Genomic DNA, 25,789 nt, shown 5'->3' with positions numbered 1-25,789 from the left:
GATCCACTGCCAAGTCAGCATTTAGCTGCCACCAGCCTGTACCTTGCTCTGTGGGCAACACACATGTGCCCAAAAACATTCACTAGGGTACATGGTTGTATTCCTACCTATGAGTGCCCTTAGGGTATACATGGGTCTTTGTCCATCAAGAACAAAATTAAGATCAGCACTGCCAGTAGTCCAAACTGGCCTCGCCTGGGCAGAAAATAAGCAGAACACACAGTTTAAGGAGGTATAGGACAAGAAGGCCCTGTCCCCAATGCATTTACAGCATCACACCTTATTCTGGCAGAGCGGCAACCAAAAAGACCCTGTCCAGGTGGACCATCCTCTACATCAAGGAATGCTATGGTCTGGCTGGTAAGGATGTGCCTGAAAGGCTCAGGGCTCATTCCACCAGAGGACTGGATTCCACCTTGGCTGTGCAATTTGGATTCCCCGTTGTATACATTGGCTAGGCAGCTACATACTCTTAGCACACGTTTGCAAAATACTATTTGGATTCTTCATCTGGACAGGATGCTCATTTTGGTAGGGCTGTCCTTGAGTTTTCTGGTTTAGGTGGTGCCTTTTCCTAACCTCTATAGGATTCTATCAAAGATGAGTAATCTGTGGGAGAAAGGAATCTATTAGAAGAACAATTTACTTACATCTTATTAATGTTCTTTCCGATTGATGTTCCTCTCACAGATGTCTCATTTTGCTTATCTGCATCTTTTGGCAGATAGCTAATACACCTCAGTTCTGCGGTCCCTCATCGTGACAGTACTAGAAGAAAAGATGGAGCGAAGGTCACTGGGTATATACTGGCCATGTGCAGCGTGGGGTGCTTAGTGGCAGTGGGCGGAGCCGATATGGAGCCACACAGAGCCCCCTGGCGGCAGAAACCCTGCAGAGCTGAGATATATTAAAGATGAGTAATCTGTGGGAGGAACATTCATCAGAGAGGAAAATGGCAGAGAGGTAAGTAATTTGTTCATTAGACCTCGTCAGTGAAGGAATGGCAGTCACAAAGTGGAGCAAAGCCAGATGCACAACCTGTATTGGGATGTGCCAAGAGAAGTAATAGACCGATATAGGAAGGTGCGCAAGCACATTGTTCAAGAGAAATGGCGGCTTCAACTGTCACGTTGAGGGGTTATTGATTGATTGTAGAGTGCCAATAATCTACTACTTCGGCATTTAATCTGGCGGGGAAGCAAAGGCTGGACTGGCGGTATTGTAGATCCTATTGCAGTAAGGTAATATTCTCATACCTCTTCTACAGCAGGCTTTGCTTACTGCTAATCTATTCAAAGAATATGAACCTATGACAGATCCAGTGATGGAGGAAGAAAATTCTCCAGCATTGGATCTTTTCATAGATTCACTTAGTTTGAATATTCCCTGCCGTCTGGCTGGGAATTCTCTGTAACATGAAAGCAGTTTACCTTTGCATTTTGTAAACTAATTGTCACTTTAGTGCTCTATTAGTTATTTTGGGTCATACTGCACGCATGCAATTAGACTGGTCTGCCTAGCTCCACCCCTGGTGGCTATCTTTAGATTATTTACTGCATGTTTAGTGCTGGGAGTCCTTGAGAAATCTGGCTTCAGATTTTCAATGATTTTGATTCGTTTTTTCAATAAATCCATCTGGTTTGGTTCCGTTTGAGGCCTTCAGGAGTTTGTGGACATCATGACAGACAAGAGGAAGAAAAGCCTGTTGATGGCCTGCTCAACGTGTCACCCAAAGAACATGTACATCAAGGATCTTCATGAAGAAAGCCTCTACTGACTGTATCCGGACCACGCTTTTAACAACTGTATAATCTGCCAGTCGTTCTTGTCCAAAACCTGCAGAAACTGCCACTCGAGGTTAGTGGGTTGGTTGGACATCGGTGCTGGGGCCTCAGACTCTGTCTCTCTCTCCGCAGTTACACTTCTGCCAGGCTTAGCAGACCCCTGGAGCACACTCACTCATCAAAGAGGTCGTAGTCCCACAAAGAATCTTCCCATGGGGAGAGGGCAAAAAAGGGACAATGAGTTGCATGCTCGGGCTGCTCCTTCATCGCGATCTTCGTGCCCGCCTATTGTTACCTTAATGACTACTACGGTGAAGAGACCGCCCTTATCGTTATCTTCAGAGAAGTACTGCTCGATCCCGACTACGGCCCTTCAGTCTACGCCATCCTAGTTGACGAACCCGTCAACTGCCCACGGACGATTCATGTTCTCTGCAACGACAATAACCACCTCGTTGACTGTCAGTGACTGAATCAACTACGTCTGTTCTGCCTACCACTTTGTTGACTACCAAGCCTGCCTCGTCTACATCGAAGCAACTACCTTGTAGTCAGCTGGACACCCTTGGTCAACCAGTGTGTACTCGACTATGACAAAGCCTGTTCACAGGCCCCTGATTTCATATTTTCCAATTGGAGTTGTAGTGGATCGGGAGGCCCCATCAGCGCTAGCCTACCTTCTGTGACGAATTGAGGGCATTCGTCCCTTCTCCTCAAGGGGGGGGGGAGCCCCTTCCTTGGGGAGAAGGTCCCTCAAGAGTCCAATAGGATCTCAAGGTCCCTCAAGAGTCCAATAGGATCTGGCTTTGCCCAATCGCCACCAGCAGCCCCTCGGATCCCCCTCCCCGCTCTGCCCTTTGGGCCCACACTTGCCTGTCAGGTGGTTTACCTCTGCCCTGTGTGATGCTGGAAATGTATCAGAGGGACAGGGCCTCTGAATCCTTGTCCTCTTCTGCCTTTTATCGTGTGTTCTGTTATGTTTTCTGCCCAGGAATCCATTTGGGACTCCTGGCAGTGCAGCTCTCTCTTTTGGTTTGGTGAACAGACCCCTGGGATACCCTTATGGCACCCATGGGTGGGGGGGTACAACCCTGTGCCCCTAGTGTATGTTTTTGGGCACCTGTGGGTGGCCCACAGAGCAGGGTATGGGCTGGTGGCAGCTCCATGCTGAATTGGACAGGTGCTCTGGGTGTCCTCCATTTTGGGATACCCAGGCCCTGCCATTGGGATCAGTTGATTCCTGATAGAAACAAGATGGCCCCTGTGGCCTCTTGCTTTCTATTGCCTGTTGTCTTGTTTTCCCAAAGTCCTGGGATGCCCTGACTCTGTCCCTTCCCCCTGACTGGCTGTTGGGTGGAAGTTCCATATATGGTGTTGTTGTGAAGGCCCAGCTAGACTGACTGGAGCCTTCCCAGTGACTGTATGTTGTGGGTACCTCCTGTGGGTGGGACCTGGGTGAATGGAGTGTGTGACCAATATACACTCCTTGTTGTGGTTGTCTGGTTTCTGGCATGAGAGACAAAGACTGAGACAGCCCTGCCCGAAACTGGCCTGAATGCAGTGTGTAGTGTTGAATGGCTGGGTACTTGTCCCAATCCACATTCCTTGTTGTGAGTGTCTGAAAGGGAGGAGTGTGGCCTGAATGCACTGTGTGCCTGATTGGCTGACTGACTGCATGAATGCCCTTCTGTGTGATTGGCTGCTGTGTGTGTGCCAGCAGTGTGGATGAGAGACAGAATAGTATATCTGGGGACCTCTCACCACTGGAAATTGTTCAGAAGCATTCAGAAGCTGAGTCTCCACTCAAGAGTAACTGGATTTGCTGATCCTCGACGTCCAGCTGGAAGAAGAAGACTTGCTGTGGCATTTGCTTCGACGGAACTGAAGGTTGTCGAAATCGTCGAGGACTGACCCGAGAGAGGACCTGGTAAGGCGCCCTCTTCCCGTGCTCCGAGGGACCATCGAGCACCGCTGAATCTTCGCCGAAGCGCCCTGGAAGTCAGACCCTCGAAAGGCTGCCGACCCGAGACGGGACCGCCGAGGAGATCGAAGTGAAGCACCCGGACATCGACGCTGTCGAAGTCCATTGCCGTCGACCAGGGTTCGCAGGTCTGTGTAACCGCTGGAGGCCCGTCGAAGTTGTGTTGCCCAGCCGTGGGAACCACTTGACGCCGTGCCGCCGACGATCGGAGCCGTCCGCTCCATTGCCTAAGAACATTCAATCGAAGGACTCTCTCGACCGCATCGTCGACCGCTTATCCTGCCGGAGAAAGTCGAGGACGACCAACGCGCCGAGGAGAAACCTGCCGGTGGGTTTCCCGCCACCCGACGACCCCAAAGACTCGGACGACTCGACGCCCTTGCTGGGCTCCCGTCTCTACAATCTTTGCGGTCCAGAACTATTGTCATCGAGGTGCCCCGCACACCTCCGCCTTGCAGGACGCCGACGCCCCGACGCCGACGAGCACCGCTCGGACGGAGCTGCCGCCTCTTCGACAACGTTCGGCCTCGTTCGTCGACGGACGTTCGACGCCCCGTGCCTCCCGCCTGAAAAGGAAGGCATTCAAGAAGGGCCGTCGATTCCCCGTCGCCGAACAGCGAGTCCCTCGACGCTTGTCGACGCCTTTTCGAGGAACTCGACTCCACCAGGTACATTGGGGGGGTAAAAACATTATAGGAGAAAAATAGACTATTGAACAATATCTGGACTGGGCTGGGGTTATATCTCTTTATTTTGCAGGTTGCCCAGGTGGGGGGATCTCCACACAGAACTGTGTCCAGTAGCAAGGGCCAGTATTCTGCCTATTGTTTCAACCCTCTGTTATCTCTCCTCTCTCTATTGCTGGTTTCCTTCTTATTGATCTGTGTGCCATTTCTACAGTATTGTGAATGCACTTTAATGAGGTCTAATATTAGTGGTACCACTTTAGAATTGTAGATATTTACCATTGCTGATTTTCCTGAGCACAAAGTGCGTTATTGTGATAAGTGTACATAACCCTTGAATATTAATTATATAAAGACTGTGTTTTCAGTAATACAGTGTGTGGACATTCCTTTGTGGGGGCTTGGGGATACACTGTACTTAAGAACCAGCCTGCATCACCTCCTGAGAAGCTAGGCCTTGATTGCTCGTCCATCGCTACCGTATTAGAGAATCTTGGCTGGGGTCCTCTGTGCCTCCCCTCTACCATGTAGAGAGCAGAAGTACAGACCCCCCCACCGGTCTTCTTTACAAAGCTGGTGGCAGCGGTGGGATGCTTATGGTTTTAAGACTCAGTGTATAACCGTGCCACTTACAAAATATCCGCACTTTTATTAGATTAAGGTTTGGGTGTGTACCAAATAACTGCATTACAAGCAATGGAGGCCATTGCAAATGGTAAATTGACTCGGATGAGCTTAGAGGCTCTCCAGAGTGCTTGTGAAGCCAGGGAGTTAGACTTTGTGGATAAGTCTAGGGCTGAGCTGATAGCTGCCCTGGTGGATTACCAGACTGATGGTGAAACTCTTGAGGAAGGGGGGGATGCAACCAGTGAGGACTCTGCCCCTGGGGTTGTCGCTGAATCTGTTTCTGGGAATGCCACCATTCCTGCTGCCTCTGTTCCAAACCCCAGCAATTCCATGGAACTTGAGTTATTGAGGATGAAGTTAGCCTTTGAATATCGCAAGTTGGAAATAGAAGCTGAGCTTAAGAAAGAGGAGCTGGCACAGCAAGTGGAACTCAAGAATAGGGATCTTGAACTCAGAAATAAGGACCTTGAACTCAAAAGCCAGGACACTGAATGTCAGAGAATCCAGCTAGAGAAAGCCAGAGTGGAGACTTCAGCTAGATCCAGTGAGAGTGTCAGGTCCCCAGCCACCAAGTTTATGAAAGATTTGGTTGGTGTGTTTGTGGAGGGTTCAGATATCCTCCAATGGATTGAAGCGTTTGAAATGGCTTGTGCAATTCATGATGTAGATAAAAGAGATTGGGCTAAGTGTTTGTTAAGCAGAGTGCCTCAAACTGGATATGACTGTATTCTGAAGCTGAGTGTGGAAGAAAGGGGTCAGTATGAGTGTATGAAGTCTGCTTTGATTGCCAAGTTTGGCAAGACACCTGCCCAATACCTTAAAAGGTTCAGGGAATTTAAGAAAAGAGAGAATGTGTCTTGGGTTGACTGGGTGAGTACTGCGCACATGAACATGATGGGGTGGATTGATGGATACAAGGTGAAAACTTTTGTTGAGTTGTCCCACCTCTTGTTTTTTGAGCATTTTTCTGAAGCCTGTTCACCAGAGCTGCGTCAGTATGTGGCTGACCAGAACATTTTGGACCCCTTTAAGCTGGCTAGGTTGGCTGACAAGTGGGTCTCCCACCGGGTGTCCCCTAAGGACTCCAGTGGGAAGGACAAGGACAAAGAAAAGGGGGCCTCTCAGAAAGCTGAGGAGTCCCAAAAGCAGTCACAGTCGGGTAAACCAAAACCTTCCTCTCCTAAGACCCAAAAATCTAGTGGGGATAAGTCCTCTGTGGGTGGGAATAAGAGTAGTGGTCCACCTGCTGCAAAGCAGGCTCCCAGTGGTTCCAGTACCGTACCCCGCACTCCTGGCACTTGTTGGGATTGTGGGGCTCTGGATCACAAAAGGGGTGACCCCAAGTGTAAAGGTAAGGCACTTGGAGTACAGGCTGTCAGCCTGACCTACCCTTACCCCGTGTCTGAGGTGGAGGCCACTGTCCTCCCCTCCTCTACAGGAATCACATTTGGTGCTCCAGTAGAGATTTCCTTAGTGTCCCTTGGGGCCTGGGACCAGTACGCAGAAGTACTGGCGACTATCCCACAGAACACCCGTAGATTTTTGAGAAGTGTCCTCTTGAATGGCCAGCCTTCTACTGGTTTGAGAGACACTGGGGCAAGCATGACAGTGGTGGACAGGACCCTGCTCAAGCCAGAGGACTATGTAGGTGCTCCTCTGAGAACCACCAGGTTAGCTGGTGGGCCTCCCAAATTATCGCCTGTAACCCTAGTCACACTCATGATTGGAGACAAGACAGCAAAGCTTCCTGTCCTGGTTCAGGACAATGTCCCTGCTAACATTCTGTTAGGAAACGATCTAGTAGAGTTGGGGTTGATCTCGGATGGTCTTCCCATGACTGCTGCTGCAGTCACTAGGTCACAGGTGACACCGGGTCTGGCTGTGAGTCAGGTATCCGAGCCAAAGGCGAGGCCTAAGGCAAGAAGAAGGAAGACCAAGAAGGCCACCTCTGTGGAGGGAACACCTTCTCTTCCTGCTGTTCCGACAGCACCCAATGGGATCCATGCTCCGGACGGGCTGGGTCCAGCGGAAAACCCAAACTCAACTCCTGTGGGAGAAGAGACAGAAGACTCTCCTGTGGGAGAGGTTCTCAACCCGGAGGATCATCCCGACCTTCAATGCTTGTTAGCTGAAGGGGGACCCTCCCGGGCAGACTTCTGTAAGGGACAGAGAGAGTGCCACTCTCTCGAGGGCCTGAGGAAACAGGCCCTGTCCCAGGCACAAGGTGAAGTGCCTAGGACATTCAAGATTTATTGGGAGGGTGAGCTCCTTGTTAGTGAGCCCACTAAGCCCGAACCTGGTGCCCGCAAGAGGTTGGTGGTACCCCAGGTTTACAGGCCCTTCCTACTGCAGTTGGCGCATGAGGTGCCCTTGGCTGGTCATCTTGGGACCAAGAAGACTAAGCAGAGGCTCTCTGCCCATTTCTACTGGCCACGGATGGGAGTAGAGGTGGAGTCCCACTGCAGGACCTGCCCAACTTGTCAGTTGTCTGGCAAGACTGGAGGCAGGGTCATTGCCCCACTGCAGCCATTACCAGTGGTTGGCACCCCATTTGAGAGGGTGGGCATCGACATCGTCGGTCCCCTTGACCCTCCCACTTCAGGTGGACATCGGTTCATCCTGGTCTTGGTAGATCATGCCACCAGGTACCCTGAGGCAATACCCCTTCGGACTGTTACTGCCAAGGTGGTTGCCAGGGCTCTCCTGGGCATTTTCACCCGTGTTGGATTCCCCAAGGAGGTTGTCTCTGACCGAGGATCCAACTTCATGTCTAGTTACATGAAAACCATGTGGAAAGAGTGCGGGGTAACCTACAAGTTCTCCACCTCTTACCACCCCCAGACCAATGGTCTGGTTGAGAGATTTAACAAAACTCTCAAGGGCATGCTAGGTGCTTTGGAAGAGCCCCTAAGGAGGAAATGGGATCTCCTCCTGCCATGCCTGCTGTTTGCTTACAGAGAGGTACCTCAAGAGGGTGTTGGTTTCAGCCCCTTTGAGTTACTCTTTGGACATCCCGTGAGGGGGCCCCTCGCCTTGATCCGAGAAGGCTTGGAAGCCACCCCTCCAGGTCCCGCCAAGCAAGTGGGGGACTATGTGTTAGGCCTCAGGCGGAGGATGACACAAATGATGGGTCAGGCAACAGCAAATCTCAAGGCCAGCCAGGAATTGAATAAGTACTGGCATGACCTGAAAGCTTCGCAAGTGGATTGGACTCCGGGACAGGAAATCCTTGTGATGGAGCCTACCAAGCCTAGAGCTTTGGCAGACAAGTGGACTGGACCCTTCAGGATCATCTCCAAGATGGGCGAAGTCAATTATCTGGTGGACATGGGAGCCTCTGGGGTAGCCCCCCAGGTATTCCATGTCAACAGGCTCAAGCCTTTCCACAGGCGAGCAGAAGTCTCATGTCTCTTGCTAGCTTCAGGGCAAGAAGAGGATGAGAGTGAGCCCCTTCCTGATTTGCTGCATAGCAACCCTCAGGATGGCTCAGTGGAGGGAGTACAACTCTCTCCCGATTTGACAACAGAGCAGCAGAGGGCCTGCCGGGCTTTGCTCCAGCAGTATGCCCCTCTGTTTTCACTGACACCGGGCCTTACACCGTGGTGTAAGCACGAAATTGACACTGGTGACAGTGTGCCTGTCAAAAGCAGGAGCTATCGTATGTCAGATACCGTCAAAAACCACATCCAGGCTGAGGTCGCCAAGATGTTGGATCTGGGTGTTATTGAACCCTCCACCAGTCCCTGGTCCAGTCCAGTGGTCCTTGTCCCCAAGGCAAGTTCCCCGGCGGGTACCAAGGATTGGAGGTTCTGTGTGGACTACCGAGGAGTCAATGCCGTCACCAAAACTGACGCGCACCCATTGCCCAGGGCTGATGAGCTCGTGGACACTATAGGTGCTGCCAAATTTGTGAGCACCTTTGACCTTACCTCAGGCTATTGGCAAATAGCTCTGACGGACCATGCCAAGGAAAAGACGGCATTCTCCACACCTGAGGGACTCTACCAGTTTAGGGTCATGCCCTTTGGGTTGAAGAATGCCCCTGCCACCTTCCAGAGATTGGTCAACCATGCGCTCAGTGGGCTGGAAGCCTTTTGTGTGGCTTACTTAGACGACATTGCCGTCTACAGTTCCACCTGGGAAGAGCATTTGACACATCTGGATAAGGTGTTGCAGGCCTTGAAAAGGGCTAACCTCACTATCAAGGCCACCAAGTGCCAGATAGCTCAGGGGAAAGTTACCTATCTTGGTCATGAGGTAGGAGGGGGTCAAATCCAACCTCTCTCCAGTAAAGTACAGGACGTACAGAACTGGGAGACTCCCACTACTCAAACCCAGGTGAGAGCCTTTTTGGGCCTCACTGGGTACTATCGCAATTTCATGGCAGACTATGGAACCATAGCTGCACCCCTGACAGCTCTAACTTCACCCAAACAGCCTAGGAAGGTTAATTGGACTGAAGACTGTCAGAGGGCCTTTGATGGCTTGAAAGAAAGTCTGTGTAGGGCACCTGTGTTGAGTGCGCCTGACTACAGCCGACCCTTTATCGTCCAGACGGATGCCTGCGACACCGGAATTGGAGCTGTCTTGTCCCAGTTAGATGACAAAGGGAGAGAACATCCTATCATATTCATCAGTAGACAACTCAAGGGTAGAGAACTTAGGTGGGCTACTGTTGAAAAGGAATGTTTTAGTATAGTTTGGAGCCTTAGGCGTTTTAGGCCCTACCTTACGGGGTCCACCTTCAAGGTCCAAACAGATCATAAGCCCCTGAAGTGGCTTATGCAGATGAAGGGTGAGAATCCGAAATTGCTCAGGTGGTCGATTAGCCTACAAGGGCTAGACTTCACCATAGAGCACAGACCAGGGAAGAGTCACGATAATGCAGATGGCCTTTCCAGAAGGTATGTTGACCGTCTGGATGAGGGTGTCTATCCCGTGGGAGATTAGGCACCCTCCACCTCAGTCTGGGGGGGGCGACTGTGATGCTGGAAATGTATCAGAGGGACAGGGCCTCTGAATCCTTGTCCTCTTCTGCCTTTTATCGTGTGTTCTGTTATGTTTTCTGCCCAGGAATCCATTTGGGACTCCTGGCAGTGCAGCTCTCTCTTTTGGTTTGGTGAACAGACCCCTGGGATACCCTTATGGCACCCATGGGTGGGGGGGTACAACCCTGTGCCCCTAGTGTATGTTTTTGGGCACCTGTGGGTGGCCCACAGAGCAGGGTATGGGCTGGTGGCAGCTCCATGCTGAATTGGACAGGTGCTCTGGGTGTCCTCCATTTTGGGATACCCAGGCCCTGCCATTGGGATCAGTTGATTCCTGATAGAAACAAGATGGCCCCTGTGGCCTCTTGCTTTCTATTGCCTGTTGTCTTGTTTTCCCAAAGTCCTGGGATGCCCTGACTCTGTCCCTTCCCCCTGACTGGCTGTTGGGTGGAAGTTCCATATATGGTGTTGTTGTGAAGGCCCAGCTAGACTGACTGGAGCCTTCCCAGTGACTGTATGTTGTGGGTACCTCCTGTGGGTGGGACCTGGGTGAATGGAGTGTGTGACCAATATACACTCCTTGTTGTGGTTGTCTGGTTTCTGGCATGAGAGACAAAGACTGAGACAGCCCTGCCCGAAACTGGCCTGAATGCAGTGTGTAGTGTTGAATGGCTGGGTACTTGTCCCAATCCACATTCCTTGTTGTGAGTGTCTGAAAGGGAGGAGTGTGGCCTGAATGCACTGTGTGCCTGATTGGCTGACTGACTGCATGAATGCCCTTCTGTGTGATTGGCTGCTGTGTGTGTGCCAGCAGTGTGGATGAGAGACAGAATAGTATATCTGGGGACCTCTCACCACTGGAAATTGTTCAGAAGCATTCAGAAGCTGAGTCTCCACTCAAGAGTAACTGGATTTGCTGATCCTCGACGTCCAGCTGGAAGAAGAAGACTTGCTGTGGCATTTGCTTCGACGGAACTGAAGGTTGTCGAAATCGTCGAGGACTGACCCGAGAGAGGACCTGGTAAGGCGCCCTCTTCCCGTGCTCCGAGGGACCATCGAGCACCGCTGAATCTTCGCCGAAGCGCCCTGGAAGTCAGACCCTCGAAAGGCTGCCGACCCGAGACGGGACCGCCGAGGAGATCGAAGTGAAGCACCCGGACATCGACGCTGTCGAAGTCCATTGCCGTCGACCAGGGTTCGCAGGTCTGTGTAACCGCTGGAGGCCCGTCGAAGTTGTGTTGCCCAGCCGTGGGAACCACTTGACGCCGTGCCGCCGACGATCGGAGCCGTCCGCTCCATTGCCTAAGAACATTCAATCGAAGGACTCTCTCGACCGCATCGTCGACCGCTTATCCTGCCGGAGAAAGTCGAGGACGACCAACGCGCCGAGGAGAAACCTGCCGGTGGGTTTCCCGCCACCCGACGACCCCAAAGACTCGGACGACTCGACGCCCTTGCTGGGCTCCCGTCTCTACAATCTTTGCGGTCCAGAACTATTGTCATCGAGGTGCCCCGCACACCTCCGCCTTGCAGGACGCCGACGCCCCGACGCCGACGAGCACCGCTCGGACGGAGCTGCCGCCTCTTCGACAACGTTCGGCCTCGTTCGTCGACGGACGTTCGACGCCCCGTGCCTCCCGCCTGAAAAGGAAGGCATTCAAGAAGGGCCGTCGATTCCCCGTCGCCGAACAGCGAGTCCCTCGACGCTTGTCGACGCCTTTTCGAGGAACTCGACTCCACCAGGTACATTGGGGGGGTAAAAACATTATAGGAGAAAAATAGACTATTGAACAATATCTGGACTGGGCTGGGGTTATATCTCTTTATTTTGCAGGTTGCCCAGGTGGGGGGATCTCCACACAGAACTGTGTCCAGTAGCAAGGGCCAGTATTCTGCCTATTGTTTCAACCCTCTGTTATCTCTCCTCTCTCTATTGCTGGTTTCCTTCTTATTGATCTGTGTGCCATTTCTACAGTATTGTGAATGCACTTTAATGAGGTCTAATATTAGTGGTACCACTTTAGAATTGTAGATATTTACCATTGCTGATTTTCCTGAGCACAAAGTGCGTTATTGTGATAAGTGTACATAACCCTTGAATATTAATTATATAAAGACTGTGTTTTCAGTAATACAGTGTGTGGACATTCCTTTGTGGGGGCTTGGGGATACACTGTACTTAAGAACCAGCCTGCATCACCTCCTGAGAAGCTAGGCCTTGATTGCTCGTCCATCGCTACCGTATTAGAGAATCTTGGCTGGGGTCCTCTGTGCCTCCCCTCTACCATGTAGAGAGCAGAAGTACAGACCCCCCCACCGGTCTTCTTTACACCCTGCACTTTCCCGTTGGGCGGGAGACCTCCCCCTTTCGCTAGGAACGTCTCTGTCCATGCACTTAGCTGTTGCCTCCCCAACTGGCACCCCTGGCACTTTCTCTACCCCGGGGGACCCTAATAGTACTTACCCCACCACACTCCCCCTTTTTCTTTTCACTGCACTTCCACGCTCTGAATGTTACAGTCCTAGTAGGACTGCTTTTGTTTTTGTTTCTATTTATTCATTCTCAATTTGTCAATTTCTATTGCGCCCTTGTTCCCTTCCCTTTTGCCTTGTGGCGCATTGAAACACTGTCTTGCTGTATAAGGGCCTTATAAATATCCAATAAATAAAAATAAATATAATAAACCTCTAGCCCTTCATCAGAATATTTCAACAGCAGCAGGCACTTTGCAGCATCGACTCAATGTCCCTCTGCGTGTCATGATGCCTACCCCCGGGTACCCAGACCAAGTCCAGCAACCCCGGAAGCAGGCATCAAGTTATCCCAAGCAAGCCCAACAACCCCTGCTAAGGGGCTATTTGGGTGCAGTCCTGGCGTCTATGGCGCCAGGCTCATATGGAGTCAGTCCTGGCACCATAGGCGCCAGGCTCATAGATTAAAACTTACCTGATGCAGACCATGCTGCAAGAGCTCCAAGCCAAAAGAGGCATGGAAGGGACTACTTTACCTAGGGCCTATTTTTTTACTCGGGTACTATTCCTCTTCACGGGTCGGCGCAGCTTCCACTGCATCTTCGCCGAACCCCGGCCCCTAAGGGGAAACAAAAGGACAGCAAGGTGAAACAAGGGGAAACCTCCTCACCACAATAAACTTACCTGATTTTCCCGCCAGAGGCATTATTCCCTGAGACTTCATACTTTCTCTCAGCGCCTGAATAAAGGAGAAAGCAACAGGTTACATATTGACATTATTTTATCAAACTTTGTTGGATAATACAAATCCTTACCTGAATATTACCGGTTGCCACGAGGGACTCTTCGCTAGGGTCAAGCTGCAACCTGCAAGGAATCGGACAAGAGTGAAAGTCAGACTTTTGAACTCTTACAAACTACATACTTACGGCGTCTTGCCGGGAATCTCGGAGTCAATATTGTTCTGGAACTCACCAATTCCTTCGAACCAGTGAAGCAACTGGTTATCTACGTGCCCATGCGCTCTATGCAGGATGGAGAGCTCATCTTTCCAAACCATCAGGTGAGACTATAAGAGGGGACATCAAAGGTGATCAGTGGGGAGAACAGCGGGAGTTGGGGAGGGTTCACGCTCAACTCCACGGGTGGTTAATTCCCTTTATCCATTTGCAGAAGAATATTCCTACGGGCCAAGCAAACGAAGCTAGGTGGGCCAGTCCAGTCCGTCATCTCGGCACTACGCGTCACATTGGTGGAGACCGCAGCTGTCCAGTTCAGATCGACGCCCATGTGGGAGCCAGGTGAGCGTGACACTGCGTTACCACTCCGGTGCCTGGTCATGGCGTCGATAAGAGTATAAATGGCATGTACTGCCCCCGTTGCCTCGGTTCTGTTTTTCTGCTTGCAAAGTACGCTCTTGGAACCGTGCGACTCGCCTCAGTGATTCTATCTTCGTAATTCTTTTGGAATTTTCAATATGTCTATCCCAAAAAATAGACTTTAAGAGATGTGTGGACTTCGACTCGAAGATGCCGATCACTAATCCAGACAAGATGGGGCTCTGGTGCCTTGGCATGGAGCACAAAGTCGATGACTTGCGAGGCCTTAATAGAGAGAAGGTTGAAACTCACCGGTCTGTTTCAAGGTCTCTGTCTTCCACTCCCTCAAAGAAAAATAATTCCAAAGGCAGGAGCTCTAGAGGAGACAAGTCTCCAGAAAGGCCCAAGAAATGCTCCAAACATACCAATCGGTTGAGTTCACTACTGGTCCCAGATCTGCCAGTGCCCTCCACAACATTCTGAAAGCAATGGTTAGGGGTGGCCTGAGTCGAGTGGCTGGCAGTGTGTTTGACATATTTACTTTAGGCGCGATTAGTGACGCATCAGGATCCTCTCAGCAAGGAGTCCTGGTTTTTCCACTCATCACTCCAACCCACAACAAATGCAGAACAGCAGGGGGCACAGCTCTGTTGTTTGGCTGATTGTTATTGATACTATCAAGAACAAGTATCAGCCGAACAGAACTGAGCCCCCTGCTGTTCTTCTGAAGTGTGTTTAAGGGCCATGCAGTGATTATTTAATAGGTGCTGGGTCAGACTGATACTTAAGTTTACATGACACTGAACAGGAGCCAGGGCGCCCTTTATTTGCTGCACGGGTGGGGGGGGGGGGTGCCCTTCTGCACCCAGACACCCGGAGTGCATCTTGAGCCAGCGCTATTGAAGTTCCAGGAGCTATTCTCGTCACTCTGTCTTCGTCATGATGAAGTCGAAAAAAACCATGCAATCACTCCTAATCTTCCAACTCCTCACCTGACAAGTGCTAGGTGTGCTTTCCCGATAACGCCTCCTTGCGGCCGATTGGGAAATGTTCAGTCAAAAAATGATGGATGTGCTCTTGAAGGCGGCCTGCATGGTCCTTCGCAAGAGCCAAAGAAGGCTTGTGATTCCAATGCGCATTCCAAGACTGGCAGGGAATCCTCGAAGGCTTCCACCTGCACACTGTGAGAAACAAGGTGTTTCACCCACTAGTCCCCAGGGATCTGTCATCCAGGGGGCAAGGGCACGGTCATCGCTTTTGGATCCAGTTCCTGGGGATGGACCAGTGCGAGAGGATCACCTGGATGAGGGGTCTTCGGGGAGTGGGACATCGGATGATGAGATGCGGTATCCCCTTCCATGTAACACCTTTACCCCATCCTACCAGGTAGGATATTTAGGAACTCAACCCTCCCGCCCCTTTTACAACATAAACACTTTCTCAAAGACAGCCCGCTATATGAGAAAACGGACTAACACCCGAGCCGTATACCTGACGTGACCCAATACAATGGTCGGGCAATTACTGACCATCACACACCTGACTTCCATTACATTTTCTCACCCCACGCGGATAAAAGGCAGAGCATGAGAGCACACTTTGAGAGAGGTAAAGCACTCGAGGAAACGGCAGTTATGAAATGGCAGTTTAACAATGGGAGAAAGATGGTGAAACGGAAGGGGATCGCAAGGAGGGAAGTTTCCTTGACCTTTTTCGACAAGGAACCGTTAGTTTCACAAAGACTCAAGAATAGAAAGCGTAATACCAGGAAACCAGGCTGAGGAATCCTGCATTCTGTGTCAGAGGTACCCGGGGCCCTTCCATGTCGATAATCAAGGCAGGGAGAATCGCCGGCTGCCATGGTACTGTCCTTAACTCCAATAACAAAGCAGCATCATTGAAATCAACACAGCCAGTGAGTTGGGGAGACCGATACAGGACCGGTCTGTGTTGAAGCCAAGCTTGCAAGCAGCAACATTGTATGGCGAGCGCTGGGACGAACACTGTATGAAACACTTGTGATAACCAACGCGAGTAAAGTTGAACTGCTGATGATTGATTTAAATTTGAAACCAAGATAAGATACCTTTGACAGAGTGTTCCGGCACAGCATGTGTGCTCAATCAAAGGTCTCTGTAATGTATCCAGCTGAGAGTTGACAAAAGTGAAAGTGTGTGAAAGAGTGGCATAGGATTGTGAATCAAAGTGGTCCTGCGACGGGTCAAGTTAATTCCTGCGCACAATTGAAAGTCTTCAATGTTGATACAGTAAAGAAAGTTTATAAAAAAGTTGGTCCAAGCCCGTCAGAGGGAGATCAATTGCAAGATTTGTATTAAAGCGGATCTGAGCACGGGGATCTGATGTGAATAGTAAATCACCTAAGAAAATTGTGTATATGTGAAATACAAAAAGGAAAGGCACTTTGTTTGTTGCATCAGGCCCTCTGAAAGAAGAGACTTTAGCACATGAAGTTTTGACCTGCACCCTCGTGCTAGAGAAGCCAGAGACTGTGCTAAGCTTGTACTAAGCTGGAGTGTGCCGCCTTGTCCCATGTTGAAAACGTGGGAAAAGGAAGTCGACACTTTTTCTTTTGCCTTACATTGTTTCCGACACTATTTGTATTTAGAGGTAAGGATTGGCAATAGGTTTAGAGGTATCGGCCCTTTTATTTTGACAAGACACCAATAGGACTGCGTTATTATCTTTTTATGGTCCTAGCTTGCTCCCATCTTTAGATTTAGGATTATATAGGCGTTTGTCAAACCCTATTGAAGTTCAATATACACCCTTGAACTGTGGTCACTTGTGTCTGTCTTACTGTTGATACCATGCCTTCCTTACAACGCCCGAAAGCCAAGAGTCAGAAGTCCTTCGGGATGTCGCCTCGAGTAGTGTCGACATTGTCGATCACAGAGACAACATCCAAGCCAAAGGCTTCTGTGACTTTGGCGAAAGAGTCTAGATCGAAGGGCCCTTCCACATAGACCTTGGATCAATTTTCGAGTTTTAAACCTCAGTCTAACGATTTCTTCAATTCCTTTGGATCCATTTTTGAGCATGGCGAAGAATACTAGGTTATTGTTTTGGAATACCTAGCGTTCCAGAAGAATTGATCTCTGGTCAATTTCGTCTGGAGGACCTAGCTAACTGCCTGAAGGAAGCCAGTGGTCTAGATACCTACCTTGAGGTTGAAGTTGACACACCTGATATCAATGCTCACCCAAATGCGGCCTATAGAACCGTTATGAACATGGCGATTGAATACTTTGGTTGGGGGCCTCCTGCAAAGGACTTAAGTCATGATGACCTTACAGATATCGTGGATAGAGGCCCTCCTAAGGAGGCTGTGCTACCCTTCCATGCAAGACAAAAAAAAAGCTTGAGAAATTGGCAAAAGCCAGACACCACTTCTGCGGTGAACAAGGAGTTGGTGAAAAAGTACAGACCTTCCTCTGTTGAACCTGATTTTACTTTCCATACTCACTACTCCAGAGAGTTTGGTGTTGCAAGCGGCTACTTCCACCTCCAGGGCCACAGTTTACCAGACCATCCCACATAATGGCGAAGATAAAAACAATGCTCCACCTAAAAGGGTATTGTCTTTGGGAAGCATGGCATTGAAAGCCATCAACATATCTTGTGCTCTGGAATAATATGCATACACTTTATGGAATGTCATTTCCCATGCAGCAGAAAACGTCCCCGAAGGGGAGAATAGAGATGGGTTTAAAAATCTCATCAATGATGGCAAGGAGGTCCTGCCAGTCACTTCAGTCAGGCCTTGATGCGTCAGATTGCGTTGGCTGGTGTATGGGCTGGAGTTTGGTAGTGTGGTCATATGCATGGTTACACAAGTCTGGATTTGCCCCCATAGTCCAATCAAGGCTCATGGACATGACCTTTGATGGGTCCAAACCTTTTGAGCCAAAGGCTGATGACGACTTAGAAAAACTTCCTGCTTCTAAAGCTGCTGCAAAATCTTTAGGGACAGCCATTCGTCAGCCACAACAACACCCGCCTACGTAGGTTTGGAGAGGGTGTTCATTTGGCTACTACTCGAGGCCAGACTTCATATAGAAGGAAAAAGGAACTTCTCACGTGCCCCCAGAGGCTGTGGGCGAAAAACAGCTCAGGCAGCCACCTATTCACTGCCCTCTGCCACAGCCCCAAAACCTCTCTGAGCACTTTGCTCACAGGACCCCAGTGGGTGGCAGGCTAACCCAGCATCTGCAAGAATGTCATTGCATTACTTCAGATACATGGGCACTCCAAACAGTTGCCCAAGGGTGCTGTCTCCCATTTCTGCAAAAACACCCAGATTGTCCCCCGAGCGAGCAATTTCTTTGGGAACCGGATGCGCTCCTTCTAAAGGAGATTCGTTCCCTGTTGGAGAAAGGTGCCGTGGAAGGGTAGGTTTAGTGGAACAATACCAGGGTAGGCACTCCACCTATTTTCTTGTTCTACAGAAGGATGGACTGCGACACATCTAAGACATGAGGCGCTATAACAAGTTCCTCAGGCAGGAGAGATTCAAGAGGGTCACACTTTCGCATATCCTCCAGTCCCTTCAGCTCCATGATTGGATGGTTTCACTCGATCTTCAGGATGTTTGCTTTCATGTTCCTATATATCCCAAGCATAGAAAAGTACCGGAGGTTCGCCATTGGCAATTTTCACTATCAGTTTTGAGCACTGCCTTTGAGGTTCACCTCCTCCCCGAGGGTCTTCACCACGTTGATGGCAGAGGTGGCTGCCAATCTAAGAAGAGGAGGGATTCACATCTTTCCCCACAAAGAGGATTGGCTGATCAGAGCTCGCTCTCCAAACAGGCTCTGGAACATCTCATTGACACCTGCCACATTCTCTCACAAACTGGGCTTCTCCCTCAACTTCAAGAAGTCACAGGTGACACCTTCCCAAAAGCTGCAATTCATTACAGCGGTCCTGGACTCTTCCTCAGGCAAGGCTTCTCCTCCCAAGTTGAGGGCTCAACATATCTTACAGATGGCAACAAGATTTAAGAACGCCAACATTTACTGGCATTTTATTTTTCTGTGGTTGCTGGGCTTCATGGAATCCTACATTTTCCTGCTGCCGGAGGCTCGCCTAAGGATGAGGTCCATCCAGTGTGCCCTCAGATCCCAATGGTCACCATTCTCAACCAGGATGATGGACCTTCTTCAGGTCCCAAGCAAGGTCGCACAGGACCTGTTGTGGTGGACCTGCGAGGAGAATTTGAGGATAGGGGAACCCTTTTGGCAACCCTGTCCAGAGATAATAAATGTAGTCTAAATTCTTCTCATGTGGGATGGGGAGCGCCCAAGAGCAATCTTACGTTCAGTGGACTTTGGTCCCGATCAGAATCAAGACTACACATAAGCCTGTTAGAGCTGAGGGCGATCAGACTGGCGCTGATGCCCTTTTTACCATCCATACAGCGGAAGAATGTCCTGATAATGACGGACAACACAGTGGGTATGTATTACCTCTACAAAGAGGCAGTGTAGGGTCAGTACTACTGTGCAGGGATGCAATGCAGCTCTGGTTTTGGACACTACAGAACAGGATCTTTGTCAGCCTTTCACCTAGCCGGAGAAGAGCAACAACTGATGCTCTGAGCAGGCAGAGCACAGTGTCTCACGAGGGAGAGTTAGCTCGGGAAGTGCTTCTAGAGATCTTCGCCCTCAAGTGGATCTGTTCGCATCCAATATCAACAGGAAATGCAAGCTGTTCAACTCCAGGGAATTTCCTCAGAGATGAGCTCTGAGGGATGCATTTTTAGTAGACAGCAAATTTACACTCCTGTAGACGTTCCCCGTCATTCCTCTTGTCATCAGCAAGTTGAGGAAGTATCGGCAAGTCCATGATCCTGATTGCACCGGATTGGGCTAGGAGCTTGTGGTACCTAGAACTTCTGAACATGCCCATTTGCTCTCCATTCTGTCTTCCCCAGAGAGTGGACCTACTCTCCCAAGAGACGGGGGCGTCTTCACCAAGAAATCAGAACTCGGAACCTTCACGCATGGTTTCTTAGAGTTTGAGATTCAAAATTGGGACCTCCTGGAAGACGTCATGGAGGCGTTGCTTTAGGCTAGAAGACAAGCAACAAAAGCACTATACTGCTGCCTTTGGAAAAGGTTTTGCAGCATGTGTAGAGCTAAAGATATTGTTTAACTAACCATGCACCTGCAGTGCTACATTTTCTGCTGCACCTAGCCCATCAGGGGCTGCAGTTGGCTAATGTCAATGGATATTTGGTGTTATACATTTTTAAAAGCACTCCAGAGTAAGGCTCTTACTTTAAGGTGCTGATTGTCATTCAGTTCCTAAGAAGGACTGACACATACTTTCCTACCGGTCCCTTTTCTGTTTCCATCTTAACATTTGAATTTGGTAGTAGGCTTTTTTTTCAGAGCACCATTTGAACCTCTCCATTCTTGTCCACGCCGGTTACTAACCCTGAAAATAATCTTTTTGGTGGCCATTACATCTGCTTGCACTTTGTGTGAGCTAAAAGCTTTGTCATGTAAACCTCCTTTTACTATATTCTCCAAGGAGGTCGTCTTGATTGTTCGGCTCTCCATCCTTCCCAAGGTGGTGTCTGAATTCCATCTGACACAGAGTAACTTTACCAGTCTCATGTCCCATCCCTTTTCCTCCATATTGTATGGGCGTCCTTCGATAGGGACGGGAGACGGAATATTTTTCACCAGAAAAAAACTTCTTTCCCTTTAAATTTAGAGGCACGCTGGGGTGCGGCCCTGGGAGCTTGCCCTCGCCCGACTCCACCTACCGGCACTACTCATCAGTTCCCTTTTCCGCATCGACTGGAACGGGCCGATTTCTCTTAGCGCTCCTAGGTTTGGCTTCGGCCATATAATACCACGCACTCTTCACCAGATACTACTTCTGTCTTTTTGCCACGCTTCTCCCCGGGACATGTCTTCAGCGGGCTTCAGCAGGTGTCCAGCCTGCGAGGGGCTCTTTGCTACGTCTGGCCCACACGCTCTTTGCCTCCGCTGCTTTGGCCCCGGCTGGGAAGGATGTACTGCGTGCAACGCACTTACTCCACACGCACTGAAGAACAGGCTAGCTAGGTGGAGAGAGCTCTTGGAAAGGTTGCCTCCAGAGGACTTAAAGAACTTCGTCAAACATCGATCAAGGCCCAAGGGAGGGACACTATTTTCCACTTCACCCCGTAAGGGCGACTCCTTTCCAAGGAAAAGCCCAAGCGGGAGGAACCTCTCTTGTTCTCGCACCAGCACACGTACCGAGGCTAGTCCGGCTACCGGCCTTACGGCCGAGGGGGTCACCAGATCCTTCTGGGTTCAGTGCTGAGGGACTGCAAGGTTATTTTACTGGAGGGGAAATGCACTAATTCCGGCATAATGTCCGAGGTGGCACCTGCACGCAACACTACCGGCGACTCTGCCGAGGGTAACATGTCATCCAGGCCCGACCTGAGGTGCAGTGTAGGTCTCATGCTCCACCGCCAAGAGTCGCAGAGGAGGCCGGACCCAGTGAGCCAGGCCCCACGACTTCCGCATGTGGCATGCAGCTCGACAAGATGGCTGCTGTGCCAGACAAGATGGCCGCTCGTCCGATGCCGCTCCTAGGAACGGAACAGGCAGGAGAACAAGTTACGAGCTGGGACTGGTGTCAACCAGGTACGTGGCCTACAGTCTATCCAACAGCAGCACAGGGCAGGTTTTCCCTGCAACCAAGACAGAGTGCGCACCGGCCCCAACAGCCACCCGTCATTCCGTCAATATTACCTGCCACCTCTTCAGCCTCCGAAGACAGGTTCTTCGAAAGGTTCCTAGCACTGATGCGAACTCCCCAGATGGGGGCCATCCTTAGGGATGATATCAGGGACATGCTCCCTCCGGCTGCTCCACCGGCGTCCATAGTCCTTCCTCCTATGGCTCCTGCGCCACAGGCTCCTTCGATTCCGGCTCCCCTACCTCCCACAGTGCAGGCGGTTCCACACCAGCCTCTGCAGCAGCCACCGGCTCTGGTTCCTACACCACAGGCCATGGCGCCCAGTACTCCTGCACCCGCTCCGGATCAACCGGACCCCCAGGTGGACACAGACGAGGAGGAAGACCCCAACACACCGTCAGCCAAGGCTTTCCATGAATAGCTTGTAGGTTTATCAGAATATTTGGGCCTTCCTCATCCGAGTTCGAACAACCGGACGAAGGGGTCCTGATAGAAGTCCCCACTCTACGCCCCCCGGCTAGTACGGACATCCCACTGCAGAAGGACGTTGTTGCCTTAGCCAAGAAGGGGTGGCTCCAGCCACACTCGGCCCAGCCTGTCAATCGGTGCCTCGATGGCAAGTATAGGCATATGGAGGGGGATCCACTCTTGCTGTCGGCACACCCTCAACCACACTCTTTGGTGATCACTGCAGCATCACTCTACTCGAAGCCTCAGGTGTCCTCCACCACCTCATCCTCGCGCTGCTAGGCAAGGAGAAGATCTTGGAGGCGTACGGAAAGAAGCTATACTCCAATGCCTCTCTACCTGCGTCAATCCAACGCGAATGCCATGCTGGCAGCCGTTAACCAGAGGCGTTGGCGGAAAATAGCCGAGTTCCTTCGATAACTTCCAGTGCAAAGCCAAGCACGCTTCAAGGTGGGGCTGGCTGAGCCCAAATTAGTGGCACAGGACATCATGGAGTCCACCGTGGCGCACATCGATACCTCTGGCCGGGCGATATGCATCGCCACGGACATGAGAAGGACTGCCTGGGAGCAGGCAACTAAGTTTAACCCAGACATCCAGGAATGCATATTGCACCTTCCACTCGAAGGTAGTGACCTCTTTCACTCCACCACCAATGAGGAATTAGATAAAAAGATCAGCTCGCAAACTGCAAAGTGTTTATCTTAACGAAGGCCACACCCAAGGCGTACACCCAGTCGCATCAACGCTCCGATAAGGGGCAGGCGTTTAGCGGTTTCCAGGGCTTCCAAGAACGGAGGTCGAGACAGCCTGACTGTTCTCCGAGTCCGCTTCAGTGCAAACAACAGAAAGGGGGCGGGGGTCGGCAGTCAACAAGGGCTTTTTCCAGACCCCCTCCTCCGCAGCAGCCTCGGAGGGAAAGAAGGCATGACATGTCCCTTCGGGTCCATGTGTCTCCGGTGGGGAGCAGTCTTGCCTTCCAAGTGCAGTTTTGGCTCTAGAAATTGTCGGTTCCCTGGATCCACTCTGTAGTATCCACGGGGTACCCCCTACCGGTCCCTTTCTCTCCTCCCCTCCGCTCCCACAGATTGGGACAGCAACTATGTTGGCAGAAATTCGGTTGCTCGTCGTGATCCAGGCAGTCGAAGAAGTCCCAGCCTCCCTGAGAGGATTAGGTTTCTACTCCAGGATTTTCACCATACAAAAGAAGAACCAGGCTGGCCTGAGAGTTGTGTTGGACCCCTCCACCCTCAACCTCTCCCTAGCTCTTCTAAAATTCAAGATGGGTATACCAGCACTAGACACGGGAGACTGTATGTGCTCCCTCGATCTGAAGGATGCTTATCTGCATGTCCCGATTTGGCAGCCGCATCACTCCTTAATGCGCTTCAGGATTATGGGCTGTCATTTCCAATAAACGGTGCTACCCTTTGGCCTCAACTCAGCCACCAGGGTATTTACCCAGCTAATGAATGCAGTGGCAGTCCTCCTCAGGACCCAGGGCCACCATGTCTACCCGTACCTGGATGACTGACTCCTCAGGGGGACATCTCAGGAGGCGTTTCTCCACACTTCCTCCGTACTTATGAACACACTCCACCACCTTGGGTTTATGATCAACCTCAAGAAGTCTCTGCTGCAGCCTACACAGAGCCTGACCTTCCTGTGCCTCATCTGGGACACAAGCTCCAAGAGTCTTTCCCCTCGGAGGACCAGATCACGCCCATCAAGAGAGCCACTACTCACTTCCTTACCATGGTAGTGACCTCGGCCTGGTGGTACCAACACTTATTGAGTATCATGGCAGCGGCCCTACTGGCCGTACCTCGCACGAGACTCGAGATGAGGACATTACAGCTGCACTTTGCAGCCTCATGGAATCAGGGGAAGGGCTCCCAAGTGGAGCTGGTCAGCGTTCCTCCTTCTCTCCACTCTGACCTCACATGGTGGTCACTGACTGCAAACTGGGGACGGACAAACCTTTTCGGCAGCCAGCTCCGCAGGTCACCATCATTAGGACTCCAACTTGGAGGCGGATAGGCTCAGCCGACTGGGAGCGGACAGCTACGAGTGGCAGTTGAACCACCTGGTGCTGTAGGAGGTCTTCCTCAGATGGGGGCATCCTCAAGTGGCTCTTTTTGTCTCCTGCGACAACAGGAAATGCCAGCAGTTCATTCTTGGCAAGGCCAGGGCCCCGACCCCCTAGGCGACGCATTCCAGATACAGTGGAACAGCATGACAGCGTATGCCTTCCCACCCACACCCCTGGTCCATAGGGTGATCTGCAAGATAAAAGAATCTTGTCCCCATCATTCTGAAAACTCCATGGTGGCCGGCGAGACTATGGTTTTCCGAGCTGCTCAGCCTATCGGACAGGCCACTCATTCACCTACTGCAGGGCTCAGCTCACCTCCTGGCGCAGCAGGGGGGCAGGGCCACGCTGCTCCAGACAAATTAGCCCTTGCAGTGTGGTTCCTGAGCTGAAACACCCGAGCCTCTCACAGGCTAACCTATAAATCATTCAGGGCGCTAGGAGCAAGGCGACTAGGAGCCATTACAATAGTAAATGGTCTAGGTTCTGTCTTTGGGCGGACTCTAAAGAGATCAACCCCCTTACGTGCATTTTGGATGATGGACTCTCCTTCTCTGCACACCTTGCTCACTCAGGCGTGCAGATGGACACATGCTGCACCTATTTGGCAGCTATGGGCCTACAGAAATTTCAGAAGAGGGGCCTTCCCTTCCAACCGTGTGGTCAAGCGACATTTGGCAGGCTTCTTCAGGCTCTACCCACCGATCAAAAAACCACACCCCGTGTGGGACCTCAATGTACTGTTGGGCGCCTTGGCGCACAAACCGTTCGAGCCAGTGGCGTCCGCAGACATCAGGATGGTCACCATTAAGACGGCTCTGTTGGTGGGCCTCACCTCTGCTCGCAGGGTCAGTGCGATCCAGGCAAAGGTAGCCATCGCTTTCCATCTAAACCTATGTTTTTCAACGATCCGAAGGATGAGCCTCAGAGTGTCTTGCACTGTCTGGATGTCAGACATGCTCTGAAATTCTTTATGGATAGTACCAAGGACTTCCACAAGTCGGACGCCCTGTTCGTCACCTTCGGTGGGGTCAAGGCCCGGTTATCAGGCTACCAAGGATCTATAGCAAGATGGATGGTTTCGGCCATCAAGGTGGCCTATGAGGGGCAGCACAAGCCATTTACAGCTAACTTGCATGCCTACGCTGTCAGAGTCAAGGCCACAACATTGCATTCCAACGGCATGTCCGTGGCAAGTCATAGTTTATGTTAAATCCAATAAATTGGAAACAGTCTTCACCAATCCCACAGACCGAAATAGCTTACTCTTAGCACCGAGCTTTCACCCCAAGAAAACCATAGAGAGTTTGTTTTATTTGCTCATATAGCGCACCGAGCCCGAAGGTATCTACTTGCTTTTTTCTTAAAGTACATGGTTACATAGATTGTATACAGTGCAATATAAAATACAGTGAGTTATACAATGATAAAATTAGCATTGCATATAAACAGGTCATGGAATTTTTCAGAACATACAAAAAGCAGGTTCAAAAATAGCGCTTAGGTAGGAATACACCTGGCCATAGGTGGCCTGAGTGGAAATCTTACCATGGCACAAGGTAAAGTCAGGAGATTTGCTAAGATCTTGAGGTCACGATAGAGCAAGGTAGATTTAGTTGGCTTGCGCAAATAACCAAAATATATTTTTGT

At 50.8% G+C, this 25,789-nt stretch overlaps 1 protein-coding gene across 2 annotated transcripts in view; it reads left to right on the top strand.

Annotated features, from left to right (window-relative positions):
• The window catches only part of KIF1C (kinesin family member 1C), a 1,865,342-nt gene that overhangs the window by 824,307 nt on the left and 1,015,246 nt on the right, over positions 1-25,789 (top strand). The window lies entirely within an intron of this gene.

The sequence above is a fragment of the Ambystoma mexicanum genome, chromosome 1p (genome assembly GCF_040938575.1).
Source record: "Ambystoma mexicanum isolate Mex_15411 chromosome 1p, UKY_AmexF1_1, whole genome shotgun sequence".
Taxonomy (NCBI): Eukaryota; Metazoa; Chordata; class Amphibia; order Caudata; family Ambystomatidae; genus Ambystoma; species Ambystoma mexicanum.
Note: the sequence above shows the minus strand (reverse complement) of the source record. Positions and strands in the feature narration are given on the sequence as shown.